Here is a 23,821-nt window from a genome sequence, read left to right on the forward strand (position 1 = left end):
TTTCCTTGATTCTAGTTATTTGATTTTTTATTTAAATTCAAATTTTAAATTCAAGTTTTAAGTTTGGTATTTTCTTTAGTTTTTCTTTCTTTCAAATTTAAATTTCAAAATCTTCATTTGACTTTTTCTCTCTCCAACTTTTCGAAAATTTTCAAATCAAATCTTCCATCTTTATTTTCAAGTCTTCTTAGTTAATTGGTTGCTTTATCTTGTTTTATTTTTAAGTTTGGTGTCTCTTTACTTTTGAGAAGATGATGGAAAAGGTTTGCTATTGCCAAACCTATTTCTCCCACTATTATTGTTACTGAAGCCTTGATTAGGCTTCTGTTGATCCTTCCATGAGAAATTTGGATGATTCCTCCATGAAGGATTATAGGTGTTTCCATAGGATTCTCCCATGTAATTCACTTATTCCATTGCAGGATTCTCAGGGTCATAGGCTTCTTCTTCATAGGAAGTGATGAGCGGATATTTTATACGCTTTTTGGGGATAATTTCATATAGTTTTGAGTATGTTTTAGTTAGTTTTTAGTCTATTTCTAGTAGTTTTTAGGAAAAATTCATATTTCTGGACTTTACTATGAGTTGTGTGTTTTTCTGTAATTTCAGGTATTTTTCTGGCTGAAATTGAAGGAGCTGAGTAAAAATCTGATTCAGGCTGAAAAAGGACTGCTGATGCTGTTGGATTCTGACCTCCCTGCACTAAAAGTGGATTTTCTGGAGCTACAGAACTCGAAATGGCGTGCTTCCAATTGCGTTGGAAAGTAGACATCCAGGGCTTTCCAGCAATATATAATAGTCCATACTTTGCATAAGAATAGACGACGTAAACTGGCGTTCAACGCCAGTCTTCTGCCCAAATCTGGCGTCCAGCGCCAGAAAAGGATCAAAAACTGGAGTTGAACGCCCAAACTGGCACAAAAACTGGCGTTCAACTCCACAAATGGTCTCTGCACGTGGATTGCTTAAAGTCTCAGCCTCAGCACACACCAAATGGGCCCCAGCACACCAAGTGGGCCCCAGAAGTGGATCTCTGCATCATCCATCATAGTCCACTCATATTTTGTAACCCTAGGCTACTAGTTTAGTATTTAAACAACTTTTAGAGACTTATTTTGTATCTCATGACATTTCAGATCTAAACTTTGTATTCTCTGACGGCATGAGTCTCTAAACCCCATTGTTGGGGGTGAGGAGCTCTGCTGTGTCTCAACGAATTAATGCAAGTATTCCTGTTTTCCATTCAAACACGCTTGTTCCTATCTAAGATGTTCATTCGCGCTTAACTGTGATGAAGGTGATGATCTGTGACATTCATCACCTTCCTCAAACCATGAACGTGTGCCTGACAACCACCTCCGTTCTATATCCGATTGAATGAGTATCTCTTAGATTCCTTAAACAGAATCTCTGTGGTATAAGCTAGAACTGATGGCGGCATTCATGAGAATCCGGAAAGTCTAAACCTTGTCTGTGGTATTCCGAGTAGGATTCAGTGATTGAATGACTGTGACGAGCTTCAAACTCCTGAAGGCTGGGCGTTAGTGACAGACGCAAAAGGATAGTAAATCCTATTCCAACTGGATCGAGAACCAACCGGTGATTAGCCGTGCTGTGACAGAGCGCGTGAGCGTAGTTTTCACTGGAAGGATGGAAGGTAGCCACTGACAACGGTGATCCACCAACACACAGCTTGCCATAGGAGGACGTGCGTGCGTGAATCAGAAGACAGAGGAAAGCAGAGATTCAGAGGACAAAGCATCTCCAAAACTCCAACATATTCTCCATTACTGCACAACAAGTAACTTTTAATTTATGCTCTACTGGTTATTCACAATTCAACTGATAAATATAATTGAATTCCTGACTAAGATTTACAAGATAACCATAGATTGCTTCAAACCAACAATCTCTGTGGGATTCGACCCTTACTCACGTAAGGTATTACTTGGACGACCCAGTGCACTTGCTGGTTAGTGGTACGAGTTGTGAAAAGTGTGATTCGCAATTTGTGCTACCAAGTTTTTGGCGCCGTTGCCGGGGATTGTTCGTGTTTAAACAACTGACGGATTATTTTGTTGCTTAGATTAGGAAAAATCTTTCTTTTTTGGTTTAGAGTCTTTTATTATTTATCCATTGCTAAAATACTTTAAACTTATAGCTCAGTTAATTAGAACGTGGTGTTTATGTTCATGGTAATTGGCTATCATATTTTTTAAAAAAAAAAACCTTTTTCAAAAATAATTTTTCTATTAAATCCTGTGCCAAACTTTAATAAGGTCCCATAACTCATTTGGCTAGAACATTAATTTGATTGGGTTAGAATCTTTTATACTCTTTTCAAAACCTTCTTTTTCAAAATATTTTTTCTATTAAATCCTGTGCCAAACTTTAAGTTTGGTGTTTTCAAAAATAATTTTTCTTAAAATTTTTTTGAAGGTCCCATAACTCATTTGGCTAGAACATTAATTTGATTGGGTTAGAATCTTTTATACTCTTTTCAAAACCTTCTTTTTCAAAAATATTTTTTCTATTAAATCTTGTGCCAAACTTTAAGTTTGGCGTTTTCTTGTTGATTCCCCTTTGATTTTCGAAAATTTTGGTTTGGTTTTCTAAAAATTTTAAGTTTGGTGTTCTTCCTTCATGTTCTTGTGTTCTTGTGAGTCTTCAAAGTGTTCTTGAGTTTTCCTTATATCTTGATCTTAAAATTTTTAAGTTTGGTGTTCCTTGGTGTTTTCCCTCCAAATTTTTTGAAAAACAAGGAGCATTAGATCTAAAAATTTTAAATCTTGTACTATCTTATTGTTTTTCTCTCTCCTCACTAAATTCAAAAAAAAATTATCTTTTCAAAATATCTCTTCTAACTTCCTAACTTCTTATCTTTTCAAAATTTGTTTCAACTAACTAACTAACTTTTTGTTTGTTTCTTAACTTTTTCAAAACTGCCTAACTAACTCTCTCTCTCTAATTTTCGAAAATATCTTCCCTCTTTTTCAAAAAAAATTTCGTTTTTTTTTAACTAATTATTTTTAATTTTTTTTACCAAAAAAAAAATAATTTTCAAAATTCAAATTCTTTTTAGTTATTTTATTTTATTTAAGTATTTACTTCTTATAAAATAAAATAAATAAAAAGATAAATCAGTCCAAGTTATATCCATAGAAATCCATCATGGACATAAGTGGAAATGAACAGTCCCGGAGGACTCTGGGGTCATATTCTAACCCCTCTACTGCTTCATATGGGAGTAGCATATGCATACCCTCCATTGGAGTTAGTAGCTTTGAGTTGAATCCTCAGCTCATTATCATGGTGCAGCAAAGTTGCCAGTATTCCGGTCTTCCACAGGAAGAACCTACAGAGTTTCTGGCACAGTTTCTACAGATTGCTGACACAGTACATGATAAGGAAATAGATCAGGATGTCTACAGACTATTACTGTTTCCATTTGCTGTAAAAGATCAAGCTAAGAGGTGGTTAAATAACCAACCTAAGGCCAGCATAAGAACATGGAAACAGCTGACAGAAAAATTCCTGAATCAATATTTCCCTCCAAAAAGGATGACACAGCTAAGGCTGGACATCCAAGGCTTTAAACAAGGAGATAATGAATCTCTTTATGATGCATGGGAGAGATACAGAGAGATGCTACGAAAATGCCCCTCTGAAATGTTTTCAGAGTGGGTTCAGTTAGACATCTTCTACTATGGGCTTGCAGAAGGAGCTCAGATGTCTTTAGATTACTCAGCTGGTGGATCTATCCATATGAGAAAGACAATCGAAGAGGCTCAAGAGCTCATTGATACAGTTGCCAGGAATCAGCATCTGTATCTAAGCAGCAACCCTTCCATGAATGAAGAGGTTAAAACAGTAACTGCTGAATTCAGTACTGTAAAACAAGCTGCTAAATTCAATCAGCAATTAGATTTTTTAACAAAGCAGCTAGCTGAATTCAAAGACAGGTTACAGGAGACAAGGATAGCTAATATACATATGGAAGAACAGTTTAAGCAAACAAAGCAGCAGCTATCAAAGCAAATAGCAGAAGAATGCCAAGCAGTTCAATTAAGAAGTGGGAAAACATTAAATGCCCCACCTCAAGGCATCAAAAATTCAAGAAATGAGCAACCCACCAAAGATTCCCCTGAGGACAGTAAGAGCCCAGGGAAAAATAATTCTGGCACTAAAACGCCAGAAAATGGGTGGAAGGCTGGCGCTGAACGCCCAGACCATGCCCAAAACTGGCGTTCAGCGCCAGAAACAAGGCAGGATTGGCGTTCAACGCCAGAAATGGGCAAGAATCTGGCGTTGAACGCCCAACAGAGGCACATTTCTGGCATTCAGGCGCCAGGGACAGACAGTGAGTTGGCGTCTAACGTCACTCCAGCTTCTAACTCTGGTACGCAATTGCCAGTGAGGGATCAGACACACATAAGTGCTGATAACAACCCCTCTAAAAAGGCTTCTTTAACCACTAAGGTTGAGGAATATAAAGCCAAGATACCTTATCCTCAAAAACTCCGGAAAGAGGAGCAGGATAAGCAATTTGCTCGCTTTGCAGATTATCTAAGGACTCTTGAAATAAAGATTCCTTTTGCAGAGGCACTTGAGCAAATACCTTCTTATGCCAAGTTCATGAAAGAGATCTTGAGTCATAAAAAGGAGTGGAGAGAAACAGAAAGAGTTCTCCTCACTGAAGAATGCAGTGCAGTCATTCTGAAAAGCTTTCCTGAAAAGCTTAAAGACCCTGGGAGTTTTCTGATACCATGCATATTAGAAGGTGATTGCACCAAGACAGCTCTATGCGATCTTGGGGCGAGCATCAACCTGATACCTGCATCCACTATCAGGAAGCTTGGCTTAACTGAAGAAGTTAAACCAACCCGGATATGTCTCCAACTTGCTGATGGTTCCACTAAATACCCATCAGGCGTGATTGAGGACATGATTGTCAGAGTTGGGCCATTCGCCTTTCCCACTGACTTTGTTGTGTTGGAAATGGAGGAGCACAAGAGTGCTACTCTCATTCTAGGAAGACCCTTCCTAGCAACTGGACGATCCCTCATTGACGTCCAGCAAGGGGAAATAACCCTGAGAGTCAACGATGACGAGTTCAAATTGAACGCTGTCAAAGCCATGCAGCATCCAGACACATCAACAGACTGCATGAAAGTTGACCTTATTGACTCTTTGGTAGAAGAGATCAACATGGCTGAGAGTCTCGAATCAGAGTTGGAAAACATCTTTAAAGATGTTCAGCCTGATTTGGAGGATTCAGGGGACATGAAAGAGCCTCTGAACTTTCTTCTGAAAGAGGAAAAACCTCCTAAACCAGAGCTCAAGCCACTGCCACCATCCTTGAAATATGCATTTCTAGGAGAAGGTGACACTTTTCCAGTGATCATAAGCTCTGCCTTAAATTCACAGGAAGAGGAAGCACTTATTCAAGTGCTAAGGACACACAAGACAGCTCTTGGGTGGTCCATAGGTGATCTTAAGGGCATAAGCCCAGCTAGATGCATGCACAAAATCCTATTGGAGGATAATGCCAAACCAGTGGTTCAACCACAGAGGCGGCTAAATCCAGCCATGAAGGAAGTGGTGCAGAAAGAGGTCACCAAATTACTAGAGGCTGGGATTATTTATCCCATTTCTGATAGCCCCTGGGTGAGCCCTGTTCAAGTCGTCCCAAAAAAGGGAGGCATGACAGTGATTCATAATGAAAAAAATGAACTGGTTCCTACAAGAACAGTTACAGGGTGGCGCATGTGTATTGACTACAGAAGGCTCAATACAGCCACCAGAAAGGATCATTTTCCTTTACCATTCATAGACCAGATGCTAGAGAGACTAGCAGGTCATGATTATTACTGCTTTTTGGATGGCTACTCAGGCTATAACCAGATTGCAGTAGATCCCCAGGATCAAGAGAAAACAGCATTCACATGTCCATCCGGAGTGTTTGCTTACAGGAGGATGCCCTTTGGGCTATGCAATGCACCTGCAACCTTCCAGAGATGCATGCTCTCTATTTTCTCTGATATGGTGGAAAAATTTCTGGAAGTCATGGATGACTTCTCAGTATATGGAGACTCATTCAGCTCCTGTCTTGATCACCTGAAACTTGTTCTGAAAAGATGCCAAGAAACCAACCTAGTTTTAAACTGGGAAAAGTGTCACTTCATGGTGACTGAAGGAATTGTTCTTGGGCATAAGATCTCAAACAAGGGAATAGAGGTGGATCAAGCAAAAATAGTGGTAATTGAAAAATTACCACCACCTGCCAATGTTAAGGCAATCAGAAGCTTTCTGGGGCATGCAGGATTCTATAGGAGGTTTATAAAGAATTTTTCAAAAATCGCAAAACCTCTAAGCAATCTGCTAGCTGCTGACACGCCATTTGTGTTTGACACAGCATGCCTGCAGGCGTTTGAAACGCTGAAAGCTAAGCTGGTCACTGCACCAGTCATTTCTGCACCAGACTGGACATTGCCATTTGAGTTAATGTGTGATGCCAGTGATCATGCCATTGGTGCAGTATTGGGACAGAGGCATAACAAGCTTCTGCATGTCATTTATTATGCCAGTCGCGTTTTAAATGATGCCCAGAAAAATTACACAACCACAGAAAAGGAATTACTCGCAGTGGTTTACGCCATTGACAAGTTCAGATCCTACTTAGTAGGATCAAAGGTGATTGTGTACACTGACCATGCTGCTCTTAAGTATCTACTCACAAAGCAGGATTCAAAACCCAGGCTCATCAGATGGGTATTGCTTCTGCAGGAGTTTGATATAGAAATAAGAGACAGAAAAGGGACAGAGAACCAAGTAGCTGATCATCTGTCCCGGATAGAGCCAGTGGAAGGGACGTCCCTCCCCTTCCTTGAGATCTCTGAGACATTCCCTGATGAGCATCTATTTGCCATTCAGGAAGCACCATGGTTTGCCGATATTGCAAACTATAAAGCTGCAAGGTTCATACCCAAGGAGTACAATAGAATACAAAAAAAGAAACTAATTACTGATGCAAAGTACTACTTGTGGGATGAGCCCTATCTCTTTAAGAGATGTGCAGACGGAATTATCCGTAGGTGTGTCCCCAGAGAGGAAGCACAGAAAATCTTATGGCATTGCCATGGATCTCAATATGGAGGCCATTTCGGAGGTGAGCGAACAGCCACCAAGGTCCTCCAATGTGGCTTCTATTGGCCTACACTCTATAAAGATTCCCGAGAGTTTGTACGTAATTGTGACAGTTGTCAAAGAGCTGGTAATCTGCCTCATGGTTACGCCATGCCTCAACAAGGAATCTTGGAAATAGAGTTGTTTGATGTATAGGGAATTGACTTCATGGGACCTTTCCCACCATCATACTCAAACACTTATATTCTGGTGGCAGTTGACTATGTATCAAAATGGGTTGAGGCTATTGCCACACCCACCAATGATACTAAAATAGTGCTGAAGTTCCTCCAGAAATATATCTTTAGCAGGTTTGGTGTCCCTAGAGTGTTAATCAGTGATGGGGGCACTCACTTCTGCAATAAACATCTTTACTCTGCCATGGTTTGGTATGGAATTCGCCACAAGGTGGCCACTCCATATCATCCACAAACCAATGGGCAAGCTGAAGTCTCTAATAGAGAATTAAAGAGAATCCTAGAACGGACAGTAAATACCCGTAGAAAGGATTGGGCACGGAGCTTGGATAATGCTCTGTGGGCTTACAGAACAGCATTCAAGACCCCTATAGGGACCTCCCCATACCAACTGGTGTATAGTAAGGCATGTCACCTGCCCGTGGAACTGGAACATAAGGCCTACTGGGCAACCAGATTCCTAAACTTTGATGCCAAATTAGCAGGAGAAAAACGATTGCTCCAGCTAAATGAGCTAGAGGAGTTCAGATTCACAGCTTTCGAAAATGCCAAGCTATATAAAGAAAAATAAAAAAAGTGGCATGACAGAGAGCTGTCATCTAGAATCTTTGAACCAGGACAGAAGGTTCTGTTGTTTAACTCTAGACTCAGGCTATTCCCCGGGAAACTGAAATCCCGGTGGAGAGGACCATACGTGATTACAAGTGTGTCACCATATGGTTATGTGGAGCTTCAAGATATTGATTCTGATAAGAAGTTCATTGTCAATGGACAGAGAATCAAGCATTATCTTGAAGGCAACATTGAGCAAGAATGCTCAAGGCTGAAGCTAGATTAAAAGCTCAGCAAGGTCCAGCTAAAGACAATAAAGAAGCGCTTGCTGGGAGGCAACCCAGCCATGGGGCAACAATCCTCTAAGCATTTTGCCCTATTTTTATTTTTATTTGTTTATATAAAGTTCACTGACACTAAGGTAAAGAATCATTTGCAAAAGTTTACAGGGTTACAGAAGGAATCTACACACAAAACAGAGATAGGGGGCATACTGGCAAGAAAATGCCAGTGAAGGCCATTTTGGGCGTTCAGCGCCCAAAATGGGCATCCAGTGGGCGCTGAACGCCAGTAAGGATAGCTATCTGGCGTTCAACGCCAGAAAAGGGCAACAACTGGGCGTTGAACGCCCAGGAGAGCAGCATTTGGGCGTTGAACGCCCAAAACAGGCAGTGTTTGGGCGTTCAAATGCCAGGATGGTGGGGAGGAGCTCTCCTTCTACCCATCTCCTTCTTTTTCTTTTGCTTGAGGACAAGCAAAGCTCTAAGTTTGGTGTGCTTATCCGTGATCACTAAGATCATGGCCCCTAAAGGAAAACAACCCACTCCAAGAGGAGCAAGGGCGTGATTTAAAGGAACTGAAGCACCAGAAATTCTCTCTTGAAGGACCAAGCACCTCACAGACTAGAGGAACATCCACTTCCCAAACCTCAAGGTTGTTGAGTTCTAATCTTAGCCTTAACTCTGTGATAACTGTTCTTATTTTAATTTTACCTTAGGAGTCATATAGTAGTAATTAGTATCTATTTTGATTTTATCTCCAATTAAGCTATAGTTTATTTTTCTCATCATCAGCAAACATGAATAAAGTAGTAGATCTTTCGAATAAGAAGCAATAAAATTTCGAGTTTTAATAAGAGAAATTCTAATTAGTTAAATGTGGTGGCAATGCTTTCTGTCTTCTGAATGAATGCTTGAACAGTGCATATATCTTTTGAATTTGTTGTTTAAGACTGTTAAATTTGTTGGCTCTTGAAAGAATGATGAACATGAGACATGTTATTGAGAATCTGAAAAATCATAAAAATGATTCTTGAAGCAAGAAAAAGCAGCAAAGAACAAAGCTTGCAGAAAAAAAAAAGAGAAAAAAAAAGAGAAAGCAAGCAGAAAAAGCCAAAGCTCTTAAAACCAAAAGGCAAGGGTAATAAAAAGGATCCCAAGGCTTTGAGCATCAGTGGATAGGAGGGCCAAAAAAGGAATAAAATCCTGGCCTAAGCGGCTAAATCAAGCTGTCCCTAACCATGTGCTTGTGGCGTGAAGGTGTCAAGTGAAAACTTGAGACTGAGCGGTTAAAGTCAAGGTCCAAAGCAAAAAGAAGAGTGTGCTTAAGAACTCTGGACACCTCTAATTGGGGACTTTAGCAAAGCTGAGTCACAATCTAAAAGGTTCACCCAATTATGTGTCTGTGGCATTTATGTATCCGGTAGTAATACTAGAAAACAAAGTGCTTAGGGCCACGGCCAAGACTCATAAAGAAGCTGTGTTCAAGAATCATCACACTGAACTAAGAGAATCAATAACACTATCTGAATTCTGAGTTCCTATAGATGCCAATCACTCTGAGCTTCAATGGATAAAGTGAGATGCCAAAACTGTTCAGAAGCAAAAAGCTACTAGTCCCGCTCATCTAATTAGAATCTGAGCTTCATTCAAAAACTCTGAGATATTATTGCTTCTTAACCTATTAGTCTTCTATTTTATTTGTCTAGTTGCTTGAGGACAAGCAACAGTTTAAGTTTGGTGTTGTGATGAGCGGATATTTTATACGCTTTTTGGGGATAATTTCATATAGTTTTGAGTATGTTTTAGTTAGTTTTTAGTCTATTTCTAGTAGTTTTTAGGAAAAATTCATATTTCTGGACTTTACTATAAGTTTTGTGTTTTTCTGTAATTTCAGGTATTTTTCTGGCTGAAATTGAAGGAGCTGAGCAAAAATCTGATTCAGGCTGAAAAAGGACTGCTGATGCTGTTGGATTCTGACCTCCTTGCACTAAAAGTGGATTTTCTGGAGCTACAGAACTCGAAATGGCGTGCTTCCAATTGCGTTGGAAAGTAGACATCCAGGGCTTTCCAGCAATATATAATAGTTCATACTTTGCATAAGAATAGACGACGTAAACTGGCGTTCAACGCCAGTCTTCTGCCCAAATCTGGCGTCCAGCGCCAGAAAAGGATCAAAAACTGGAGTTGAACGCCCAAACTGGCACAAAAACTGGCGTTCAACTCCACAAATGGTCTCTGCACGTAGATTGCTTAAAGTCTCAGCCTCAGCACACACCAAATGGGCCCCAGCACACCAAGTGGGCCCCAGAAGTGGATCTCTGCATCATCCATCATAGTCCACTCATATTTTGTAACCCTAGGCTACTAGTTTAGTATTTAAACAACTTTTAGAGACTTATTTTGTATCTCATGACATTTCAGATCTAAACTTTGTATTCTCTAACGGCATGAGTCTCTAAACCCCATTGTTGGGGGTGAGGAGCTCTGCTGTGTCTCAACGAATTAATGCAAGTATTCCTGTTTTCCATTCAAACACGCTTGTTCCTATCTAAGATGTTCATTCGCGCTTAACTGTGATGAAGGTGATAATCTGTGACATTCATCACCTTCCTCAAACCATGAACGTGTGCCTGACAACCACCTCCGTTCTATATCTGATTGAATGAGTATCTCTTAGATTCCTTAAACAGAATCTCTGTGGTATAAGCTAGAACTGATGGCGGCATTCATGAGAATCCGGAAAGTCTAAACCTTGTCTGTGGTATTCCGAGTAGGATTCAGTGATTGAATGACTGTGACGAGCTTCAAACTCCTGAAGGCTGGGCGTTAGTGACAGACGCAAAAGGATAGTAAATCCTATTCCAACTGGATCGAGAACCAACCGGTGATTAGCCGTGCTGTGACAGAGCGCGTGAGCGTAGTTTTCACTGGAAGGATGGAAGGTAGCCACTGACAACGGTGATCCACCAACACACAGCTTGCCATAGGAGGACGTGCGTGCGTGAATCAGAAGACAGAGGAAAGCAGAGATTCAGAGGACAAAGCATCTCCAAAACTCCAACATATTCTCCATTACTGCACAACAAGTAACTTTTAATTTATGCTCTACTGGTTATTCACAATTCAACTGATAAATATAATTGAATTCCTGACTAAGATTTACAAGATAACCATAGATTGCTTCAAACCAACAATCTCTGTGGGATTCGACCCTTACTCACGTAAGGTATTACTTGGACGACCCAGTGCACTTGCTGGTTAGTGGTACGAGTTGTGAAAAGTGTGATTCGCAATTTGTGCTACCAGGAAGCTTCCTTAGTACTGCCTGATGCAGCTTGCATTCTAGACAGACTCTGAGAAATCATATTGACTTGCTGAGTTAATATTTTATTCTGAGCCAATATTGCATTCAGAGTATCAATCTCAAGAACTTCTTTCTTCTGAGTTGTCCCATTATTCACAAGATTCCTTTCAGAAGTGTACATGAACTGGTTATTTGCAACCATTTCAATGAGTTCCTGGGCTTCTGCAAGCGTCTTCTACAGATGAAGAGATCCTCCAGTAGAGTGGTCCAATGACATCTTGGACAATTCAGACAGACCATCATAGAATATACATATAATGCTCCATTCTAAAAACATGTCAGAAGGACACCTTCTGATTAATTGCTTGTATCTTTACCAAGCTTCATAGAGGGATTCACCTTCCTTCTGCCTGAAGGTTTAGACTTCCACTCTAAGCTTGCTCAACTTCTGAGATGGAAAGAATTTGGAAAGGAAAGCATTGACCAACTTTTCCCAAGAGTTCAGGCTGTCTTTAGGTTGTGAGTCCAACCATGTTCTAGCTCTGTCTCTTACAGCAAAGGGGAAAAGTATAAGCCTGTAGACCTCAGGATTAATCCCATTAGTCTTAACAGTGTCACAGATTTGCAAGAATTCAGCTAAGAACTGATGAGGATCTTCAAATAGAAGTCCATGAAACTTGCAATTCTGCTGCATTAGAGAAACTAATTGAGGCTTAAGCTCAAACTTGTTTGCTCCAATTGCAGGAATTGAGATGCTCCTTCCACAGAAGTCAGAAGAGGGTGCAATAAAATTACCAACCATCTTCCTTGAATCTCCACCATTGTTGTTGGGTTCGGCTATCTCTTCTTCTTTTTCGAAAAATTCTATCAGGTCCTCTCCAGAGTGTTGTGCTTTAACTTCTCTTAGCTTCCTCTTTAGAGTCCTTTTAGGTTCCGAATCAGCTTCAACAAGAATATTCTTATCCTTGCTCCTGCTCATATGAAAAAAAAGAGAACAGAAAAGAATAGGAATCCTCTATGTCACAGTATAGAGATTCCTTTATGTGAGTAGAAGAATAGAAGAGTAGAATGAAGAAGAGAAAAGATAAAAAATTCGAACACAGAGAGGGAGAGAGGGTTCTAATTATAAGAAGAAGAGAAGTGTTAGTAAATAAATAAATAAATAAATAGAAAGAGATGAGAGAGAGAATTCAAATTTTAAATTAAAATAAAAGAAAAATATTTTTGTTTCTATTTTAATTATTGGTTAGTATTCAAAAATTAAGGGAAGAAATAAAATAAAATTTGAAAACTAAATAAATTAATTAATTAAAAGGATTTTTGAAAAAGAGGATAGTGATTTTCGAAAATCGGAGAGAGAAAAGTAGTTAGGTGGTTTTGAAAAAGATATGATTGAAATAGTAAACTTTTAAAATCAAACAAAAAGTTAAGTGGTTAATTGAAAAAGATTTAAAAATCAATTTTGAAAAGATAAGAAGTTAGAAAAGATTTTGAAATTGATTTTGAAAAATATATGATTGAAATTTTATTTTGAAAAAGATAGAATTTTTAATTTGAAATTTTGACTTGATTCATAAGAAACAATTAAATTTTAAAACCTTTTGACTAAATCAATCAAAATTTCGAAATTTATGAGAAGAATAAGGGAAAGATATATTTTTTATTTTTTAATTTTTATGAGGAGAGAGAAAAATAACTAAATGATGCAAAACATAAAAATTATGAATTAAAACAAGAAAAATATGCAAGAACACTTTGAATATCAAGATGAACACCAAGAATACTTTGAAGATCATGATGAACACCAAGAACATGTTTTTGAAAATTTTTAAGAAAAGAAAAATATGCAAGACACCAAACTTAAAAATTTTTAAACTTTAGACACTAATGATTCAAAAATGCATATGAAAAACAAGAAAAGACACAAAAACAAGAAAATCACAAGATTAAACAAATACAATCATCAAGAACAACTTGAAGATCATGAAGAACAAAACTCAATGCATGGATTTTCGAAAATTTAAAGAAAAATAAATCAAAATATGCAATTGACATCAAACTTAAAATTTGACACTAGACTCAAACAAGAGACACAAAATATTTTTGGTTTTATGATTTTATTAAAATTTTTTTTTTGGATTTTTCGAAAACTATTTGGAAAAAGAAAAATAAGGATTTCAAAATTTTTAATAAGAATTCTAGGAATCATGCAATGTTAGTCTAAAGCTTCGGTCCAAAATTTTAGACATGGCTTAATAGCCAGCCAAGCTTTATGTGAAAGCTTCGGTCCAAAAATTAGACATGGCCAAATGGCCAGCCAAGCTTCAGCATACAAATCAGACATACAACAGCCAATTAGATGGGAATCCAAAGGCTCTTGCAATGATAAGTGGAAGCCTCAGTCCAAAAAAATTAGACATGGCTTAACAGCCAGCCAGGCTTCAACATATCATCTGAAACTCTAGAATTCATTCTTAAAAATTCTGAAGAACAAATATAAATTATATATTATTTTTTTCTTTTGAATTTTTTTTTTGAAAATAAAAAAGCTTAAAATTAAAATAAAATTACCTAATCTGAGCAACAAGATGAACCGTCAGTTGTCCAAACTCGAACAATCCCCGGCAACGGCGCCAAAAACTTGGTGCACGAAATTGTGATCTCTAACAATGGCGCCAAAAACTTGGTACGCACAATCTTAATCTCAACTCTTTTTCACAACTCCGCACAACTAACCAGCAAGTGCACTGGGTCGTCCAAGTAATACCTTACGTGAGTAAGGGTCGATCCCCGGAGATTGTCGACTTGAAGCAAGCTATGGTCATCCTTGTAAATCTCAGTCAAGCGGATTCAAATGGTTATGAGGTTTTGATAATTAAAATATAAATAAAATATAAAATAAGATAAAGTTACTTATGTAATTCACTGGTGGAAATTTCAGATAAGCGTCTGGAGATGCTTTGTTGCTTTTGAACCTCTACTTTCCTATTATCTTCTTCCAACCATGCGTTACCTCCTTCCATGGCAAGCTGTATGATCCTCTCGGACGAAAACAAATCCATATGTGCTGTCACCGCACAACTAATCATCTGTTGGTTCCCGCTAGCGTCGGAATAAGACCATTGTCTTTTTGCACACTATCACTTGTGCCCCACATTCGCAAGTTTGAAGCTCGTCACAGTCATCCCTTCCCAGATCCTACTCGGAATACCACAGAGAAGGTTTAGACTTTCTGGATCTCAGGAATACTGCCAATAGTTCTAGCCTATACCACGAAGACTCTGATCTCACGGAATGGAATGCTCTGTTGTCAGGAGAGGCAACCAGTGTCGTGAACTAGGAGGCCAAGAGATATACACTCAAGCTATTGCAGATAGAACGGAAGTGGTTGTCAGGCACGCGTTCATAAGTGAGAATGATGATGAGTGTCACGGGTTATCACATTCATCAGGTTGAAGTGCAAGTGAATATCTTAGAGAAGAAGTAGGCGTGAATTGAATAGAAAAACAATAGCACTTGTATTAATTCATGAAGAACAGCAGAGCTCCACACCTTAATCTATGGGGTGTAGAAACTCCACCGTAGAAAATACATAAGTGAAAGGTCTAGGCATGGCCATGAGGCCAGCCTCCAAATGTGTACAATAGATGATAAAAGATAAAAGTCTGGTCAAAAGATAGCCTAAGATTAACCAAAAGACTAACCAAAAGCTTTAAAATAAATCTCTAAAAGTAGTTTTTATACTAAACTAGTAGCCTAGGGTTACAGAAAATGAGTAACTAAGTAGAAATAGTGCAGAAATCCACTTCTGGGGCCCACTTGGTGTGTGCTTGGGCTGAGCATTAAGCTTTACACGTGCATAGGGTGTTCCTGGAGTTAAACGCCAGGTTTGGTGCCAGTTTGGGCGTTTTACACCAAGATGTTTTAGGCTGATTTTGGACGCCAGTTTGAGCCATCAAATCTCAGGCAAAGTATAGACTATTATATATTTCTAGAAAGCCCAGGATGTCTACTTTCCAACGCAATTGAGATTGCACCAATTGGTCTTTTGTAGCTCCAGACAATCCACTTTGAGTGCAGGGAGGTCAGAATCCAACAGCATCTGCAGTCTTTTTTCAGTCTCTGAATCAGATTTTTGCTCAGGTCCCTCAATTTCAGCCAGAAAATACCTGGAATCACAGAAAAACACACAAACTCATAGTAAAAGTCTAGAAATGTGATTTTTGAATAAAAAATAATAAAAATATAATAAAAGTAATTAAAACATACTAAAAATTATGTAAAAATAATGCCAAAAAGGGTATAAATTATTCGCTCATCACAACATCAAACTTAAATTGTTGCTTGTCCCTAAGCAACTAAAAACAAGGTAGGATAAAAAGAAGAGAATATACAATGAATTTCAAACTTATCAATGAACTTAGTTCCAATTAGATGAGCGGGACTTGTAGCCTTTTTGCTTCTGAACAGTTTTGGCATCTCTCTTTATCCTTTGAAGTTCAGAATGATTGGCTTCTATAGGAACTTATAATTTAGATAGTGTTATTGATTTTCCTATTTCAGTATGTTGATTCTTGAACACAACTACTTTATGAGTCTTGGCCGTGACCCTAAGCATTTTGTTTTCCAGTATTACCACCGGATACATAAATGCCACAGACACATCACATAACTGGGTGAACCTTTTCAGATTGTGACTCAGCTTTGCTAGAGTCCCCAGTTAGAGGTGTCTAGAGCTCTTAAGCACACTCTTTTTGCTTTGGACCACAACTTTAACCGCTCAGTCTCAAGCTTTTCACTTGACACCTTCACGCCACAAGCACATGGTTATGGATAGCTTGATTTAGCCGCTTAGGCCAGGATTTTATTCCTTTGGGCCCTCCTATCCATTAATGCTCAAAGCCTTGGATCCTTTTTACCCTTGCCTTTTGGTTTAAAGGGCTATTGGCTTTTTCTGCTTGCTTTTTCTTTTTCTTCTTCTTTTTTTTCGCAAGCTTTTCATTGCTTTTTCTTGCTTCAAGAATCAATTTTATGATTTTTCAGATTATCAATAACATTTCTCTTTTTCATTATTCTTTCAAGAGCCAACAATTTTAACATTCATAAACAACAAATTCAAAAATATGCACTGTTCAAGCATTCATTCAGAAAACAAAAAGTATTGCCACCACATCAAAATAATTAAACTAATTTCAAGATAGAATTCGAAACCATGCATTTCTTGTTCTTTTGCAATTAAAATATTTTTCATTTAAGAAAGGTGATGGATTCATAGGACAGTCATAGCTTTAAGACATAAACACTAGACACTAATGATCATGTAAGAAAGACACAAACATAGACAAAACATAAAGCATAATTTTCGAAAAATAGAAAAATAAGAACAAGGAAATTAAATAACAGGTCCACCTTAGTGATGGCGGCTAGTTCTTCCTCTTGAAGATCTTATGGAGTGCTTGAGCTCCTCTATGTCTCTTCCTTGCCTTTGTTGCTCCTCTCTCATGGCTCTTTGGTCTTCTCTAATTTCATGGAGGAGGATGGAATGCTCTTGGTGCTCCATCCTTAGTTGTCCCATGTTGGAACTCAATTCTCCTAAGGAGGTGTTGATTTGCTCCCAATAGTTTTGTGGAGGAAAATGCATCCCTTGAGGCATCTCAGGAATTTCTTGATGGGGAATTTCCTCATGATCTTGTTGAGGTCCATGAGTGGCCTCTTTTGTTTGCTCCATCCTTTTCTTAGTGATGGGCTTATCCTCTTCAATGAGGATGTCTCCCTCTATGACAATTCCAGCTGAATTGCATATGGTACAGATGAGATGAGGGAAGGCTAACCTTGCCAAAGTAGAGGGCTTGTCCGCCACCTTGTAGAGTTCTAGGGATATGATCTCATGAACTTCTACTTCCTCTCCATTCATGATACTATGGATCATGATAGCCCGGTCTATTGTAACTTCAGACCGGTTGCTAGTATGAATATAGAGCGTTGGATGAACTCCAACCATCTCCTAGCCACGAGTTTGAGGTCAAGCCTTCTTAGTTGAACCGGCTTGCCTCTTGAATCTCTCTTCCATTGAGCTCCTTCCACACAAATATCCATGAGGACTTGGTCCAACCTTTGATCAAAGTTGACCCTTCTAGTGAAAGGGTGAGAATCTCCTTGCATCATTGGCAAGTTGAATGCCAACCTCACATTTTCCAGACTAAAATCCAAGTAATTTCCCTGAACCATTGTGAGCCAATTCTTTGGGTTCGGGTTCACACTTTGGTCATGGTTCTTAGTGATCCATGCATTAGCATAGAACTCTTGAACCATTAAGATCCTAACTTGTTGAATGGGGTTGGTGAGAATTTCCCAACCTCTTCTTCGAATCTCATGTCGGATCTCCAGATATTCACTCTTTTTGAGCTTGAAGGGGACCTTGGGGATCACCTTTTTCTTGGCCACAACATCATAGAAGTGGTCTTGATGGACCTTTGAGATGAATCTCTCCATCTTCCATGACTCGGAGGTGGAAGCAATTGCCTTCCCTTTCCTCTTTCTAGAGGTTTCTCCGGCCTTAGGTGCCATTAATGGTTATGGAAAAACAAAAAGCTTTAGCTTTTCCCACACCAAACTTAGAAGGTTTGCTCGTCCTCGAGCAAAAGAAGAAAGAAAGGAGTAGAAGAAGAAGAAATGGAAGGGATGGAGGGGGTGTGAATTCGGCCAAGGGGGTAGGAGTGTGTATATTGTGTGAAGATGAAGGTGGTAAGGAGGGGTATTTATAGGGTAAGGGAGAGAGGGTAGCCGTGTATGAAGGGTTGGGTTTGGGAGGGAAATGGTTTGAATTTGAATGGTGAGGAAGGCGAGGCTTAATGATGGATGGATGTGAGTGGTGAAGAGAATATGGGGAAGAGTTATTGATGGGATTGGTCAAGGGTATTTGGGGATGAGTGTTATGGAAAGGTGTGAAGAGGAGAGAAGAAGAGGTGGGGTAGGTGGGGATCCTGTGGGGTCCACAGATCCTGAGGTGTCAAGGAATTTGAGTCCCTGCACCATTCTGGCATTCAAACGCCCATTCTGTGCCAATTCTGGCGTTTAATGCCAGCTATGCTACCTTTCCTGGCGTTAAACGCCACTCTACTGCCCATTTCTGGCGTTAAACACCAGCCAGATGCCAGACAGCCCTTTCTGGCGTTAAACGCCCAGAGTGATGCCCATTCTGGCGTTTAACACCCAGAATGCTGCCAGGATGGGCGTTAAACACCCATTCTGCTATCCTTACTGGTGTTTAAATGCCAGTAAGCCTGTCCTCCAGGGTGTGCTATTTTTAATGCTGTTTTTCATTCTATTTTTGACTTTTCAGTTGTTTTTGTGACTTCACATGATCATCAACCTAAAAAAAACATAAAGTGACAATGGAAAATAAAATAAATATAATTAAATAACATTGGGTTGCCTCCCAATAAGCGCTTCTTTAATGTCAATATCTTGACAATGAAGCTCTTAGAAAGCTTCACAGAGACTCAGAACTTGATGATGGCCTCCCAACACCAAACTTAAAAGTTGAGTGTGGGGGCTTTATTTGACTTTGTATTGATAGAAGCTTTTCATGCTTCCTCTCCATGGTTACAGAAGAAGATCCTTGAGCCTTAAACACAAGGTAGTCCTCATTCAATTGAAGGACTAGCTCTCCTCTGTCCACATCAATCACAACTCTTGCTGTTGCTAGGAAGGGTCTTCCTAGGATGATGGATTCATCCTCTTCCTTCCCAGTGTCTAGAATTATGAAATCAGCAGGGATGTACAGGCCTTCAACCTTCACCAAGACATCCTCTACAAGTCCATAGGCCTATTTCCTTGAATTGTCTGCCATCTCTAGTGAGATTCTTGCAGCTTGCACCTCAAAGATCCCTAGTTTCTCCATTACAGGGAGGGGCATGAGGTTTATCCCTGACCCCAGGTCACACAGAGCCTTCTCAAAGGTTATGGTGCCTATGGTACAAGGTATTAAGAACTTTCCAGGATCCTATTTCTTCTGAGGTAATTTCAGTTGAACCAGATCACTTAGTTCATTGATGAGCAATGGGGGTTCATTCTCCCAAGTCTCATTACCGAATAGCTTGGCATTCAGCTTCATAATTGCTCCTAGATATTGAGCAACTTGCTCTTCAACAATATCTTTATCCTCTTCAGAGGAAGAACACTCATCAAAGCTCATGAATGGAAACAGTAAGTTTAGTGGAATCTCTATGGTCTCTATATGAGCCTCAGATTCCTTTGGTTCCTCATTAGGGAACTCCTTGGAGGCCAGTGAACATCCATTGAGGTCTTTCTCACTGAAAATCACTGCCTTTCCCCCCTCTACAAGTTCGGCCATGTGGGACGTGTTTATGGCCTCGCACTCTCTTTTTGAATTCTCTTCTGTATTGCTTGGGAGAGTACTAGGAGGGAGTTCAGTAACTCTTTTACTCAGCTGACCCACTTGTGCCTCCAAATTTCTAATGGAGGACATTGCTTCAGTCATAAAACTGAGAGTGGTCTTAAATAGATCAGAGACTACAATTGCTAAGTCAGAGTGGCTCTGCTTAGAATTCTCTGTCTGTTGCTGAGAAGATGATGAAAAAGGTTTGCTATTGCCAAACCTATTTCTCCCACTATTATTGTTACTGAAGCCTTGATTAGGCTTCTGTTAATCCTTCCATGAGAAATTTGGATGATTCCTCCATGAAGGATTATAAGTGTTTCCATAGGATTCTCCCATGTAATTCACCTCTTCCATTGCAGGATTCTCAGGGTCATAGGCTTCTTCTTCAGAGGAAGCTTCCTTAGTACTGCCTGATGCAGCTTGCATTCCAGACAGACTCTGAGAAATCATATGGACTTGCTGAGTCAATATTTTGTTCTGAGCCAATATTGCATTCAGAGTATCAATTTCAAGAACTCCTTTCTTCTGAGTTGTCCCATTATTCACAGGATTCCTTTCAGAAGTATACATGAACTGGTTATTTGTAACCATTTCAATGAGTTCCTGGGCTTCTGCAGGCATCTTCTTCAGATGAAAAGATCCTCCAGCAAAGTGGTTAATGAGCGGATAATTTATACGCTTTTTGGCATTATTTTTAGTATGTTTTTAGTATATTTTAGATAGTTTTTATTATGTTTTTATTAGTTTTTAAATAAAAATCACATTTCTAGACTTTACTATGAGTTTGTGTGTTTTTTTGTGATTTCAGGTATTTTCTAGCTGAAATTGAGGGACCTGAGCAAAAATCTGATTCAGAGGCTGAAAAAGGACTACAGATGTTGTTGGATTCTGACCTCCCTGCACTCAAAGTGGATGTTCTGGAGCTACAGAAGCCAAATTGGTGCGCTCTCAATTGCGTTGGAAAGTAGACATCCTAGGCTTTCCAGAAATATATAATAGTTCATACTTTGCCCAAGATTTGATGGCCCAAACTGGCGTTCAAAATCAGGATAGAAATTCTGGCGTCAAAACGCCAGAACTGGCATAAAAGCTGGAGTTAAACGCCCAAATTGGCACAAAGTTGGCGTTTAACTCCAAGAAAAGTCTCTACATGTGAAAGCTTCAATGCTCAGCCCAAGCACATACTAAGTGTGCCCGGAAGAAGATTTCTGCATTAATTACTTATTTCTGTAATCCTAGGCTACTAGTTTTCTACAAATAGGACCTTTTGCTATTGTATTAGACACACTTGATCATACTTTGATAGACCTTTTCACTTTTGGGGGCTGGCCTCTCGGCCATGCCTAGACCCTTTTGTTCTTATGTATTTTCAATGGTAGAGTTTCTACACACCATAGATTAAGGTGTGGAGCTCTGCTGTTCCTCATGAATTAATGCAAAGTACTATTGTTTTTCTATTCAATTCAAGCCTATTTCTTCTCTAAGATATTCATTCGCACACAAGAACATGATGAATGTGATGATTATGTGACGCTCATCATCATTCTCACTTATGAACGCGTGCCTGACAAACACTTCCGTTCTACATGCAACAAGCTTGAATGCATATCTCTTAGCCTCCTGATCTATGATCAGAGTCTTCGTGGTATAGGCTAGAATTATTGGCGGCCATTCTTGAGATCCGGAAAGTCTAAACCTTGTCTGTGGTATTCCGAGTAGGATCTGGGAATGGATGGTTGTGACGAGCTTCAAACTCGCGAGTGCTGGGCATAGTGACAGACGCAAAAGGATTACTAAATCCTATTCCAGTATGATTGAGAACCGACAGATGATTAGCCGTGCGGTGACAGCGCATTTTGGACAATTTTCACTAAGAGGAGGGGATGTAGCCATTGACAACGGTGATGCCCAACATACAGCTTGCCATGGAAAGGAGTAGGAATGATTGGATGAAGACAGCAGGAAAGCAGAGATTCAGAAGGAACAAAAGCATCTCTATACGCTTATTTGAAATTTTCACCAATGAATTACATAAGTATCTCTATCCTATTTTATATTTTATTTATCTTTTAATTATAAAATCTCCATAACCAATTGAATCCGCCTGACTGAGATTTACAAGGTGACCATAGCTTGCTTCAAGCCGACAATCTCCGTGGGATCAACCCTTACTCACGTAAGATTTATTACTTGGACGACCCAGTGCACTTGCTGGTTAGTTGTGCGAAGTTGTGACAAAGAACTAAAATTATGAACGTGCGTACCAAGTTTTTGGCGCCGTTACCAAGGACGATTTCGTGCACCAAGTTTTTGGCGCCGTTGCCGGGGAGGAAACGAACAACAATTTCGCATTTGTTTCCGGCAACAACAGTGCCAACTTTTTGGTCGGGCAACAACACCAAGTTTTTGGCACCGTTGCCGGAGATTGTTCGAGTTTGGACAACTGACGGTTCATCTTGTTGCTTAGATTAGGTAATTTTATTTTATGTTTAAGCTTTTTACTTCTTATTTTCAAAAAAATTTTCAAAAATACAAAAAAAAATTTCTATTCTGTTCTTCAGAGTTTTTAAGAATGAATTCTAGAGTTTTATGATGATTTGTTGAAGTCTGGCTGGCTGTGAAGCCATGTCTAATCTTTTGGACCGATGTTTCAACTTATCATCACAAGGGCTTGTTGATTTCTATCAACCTTACTGTTGAAAGTACTGATTTGCTAAAGCTTGGCTGGCCATTGGCCATGTCTAATGTTTTGGACCGAAGCTTTCACTGAAAGCTTGGCTGGCTAGTAAGCCATGTCTAATTGCTGGACCAGAGTTTTAGACTAACATTGCAATGATTCCTAGAATTCTCAATAAAAGTTTTGAATCCCTTTATTTTCATTTCCATATAATTTTCGAAAAATCACAAAAAAAAAATTTATAAAATCATAAAAATTAAAAATATTTTATGTATTTTAGTGTCAATTTTTAAGTTTGGTGTCAATTGCATGTCTTTCTTCTTCTTGCATTTTTTTCGAATATATGTAATATGTTCTTCATTAATCTTCAAGCTGTTCTTGATAATTCCATAGCTCTGATCTTTAATTCCTCTTATTTTGTGTCTTTTGTTGTTTCTTACATGCATTTTTAAATTGTTATAGTCCTTAGTATACAAACTTCTGAGTTTGGTGTCTTGCATGCATTGTTTATTTCATCTTAGTTGCATTTTTTTTATTATTATTTCTCATCATTAAAAATTCAAAAAAAATTTTAAATTGTGTCTTTTCAAGTCAATAACACAGAGAATTGAAGATTCAGAATATTCAGCATAGGAATTACACAGAAAAAGCTGGGCGTTCAAAACGCCCAGTGACGAAGGAAAACTGGCATTTAAACGCCAGTTAGGGTACTTGGCTGGATGTTAAACGCCCAAAAAGGTAGCATTTTGGGCGTTAAACACCAGAATGGATGCCATTCTGGGCATTTAACGCCAGGAGGATACTAGAGGGAAGATTTTGTTTTTAATTCAAATCTTTTTCAAATTTTCATAATTTTTCAAAATCAATTTTTTTTTTCAAATCATATCTTTTCAATCATATCTTTTCAAAATCAATTTCTTTTCAATTTTTTTTATTACTATTTTCGAAAATCCTTGCTACAATTAGTGATTTAATTCAAACTTTTCAAGTTGTTACTTGCCTATTAAGAAAGGATCAAAAGTTTTAATTCTAGAATCATATCTTCTAAGTTCTTGTTAGTCAAGTAATCAACTTTAAGTTTAAAACTTTCTCTTTTTAATTTGATTTTCAATCATATCTTCTCAATCATATCTTTTCAATCACATCTTTTTCAAAATTAATTTTCAATCATATCTTTTTTATTTCTAATTTCGAAATCTTTTTCAAAAATCACTTAATTTC

Source organism: Arachis hypogaea, chromosome 16 (assembly GCF_003086295.3).
Source record: "Arachis hypogaea cultivar Tifrunner chromosome 16, arahy.Tifrunner.gnm2.J5K5, whole genome shotgun sequence".
NCBI lineage: Eukaryota > Viridiplantae > Streptophyta > Magnoliopsida > Fabales > Fabaceae > Arachis > Arachis hypogaea.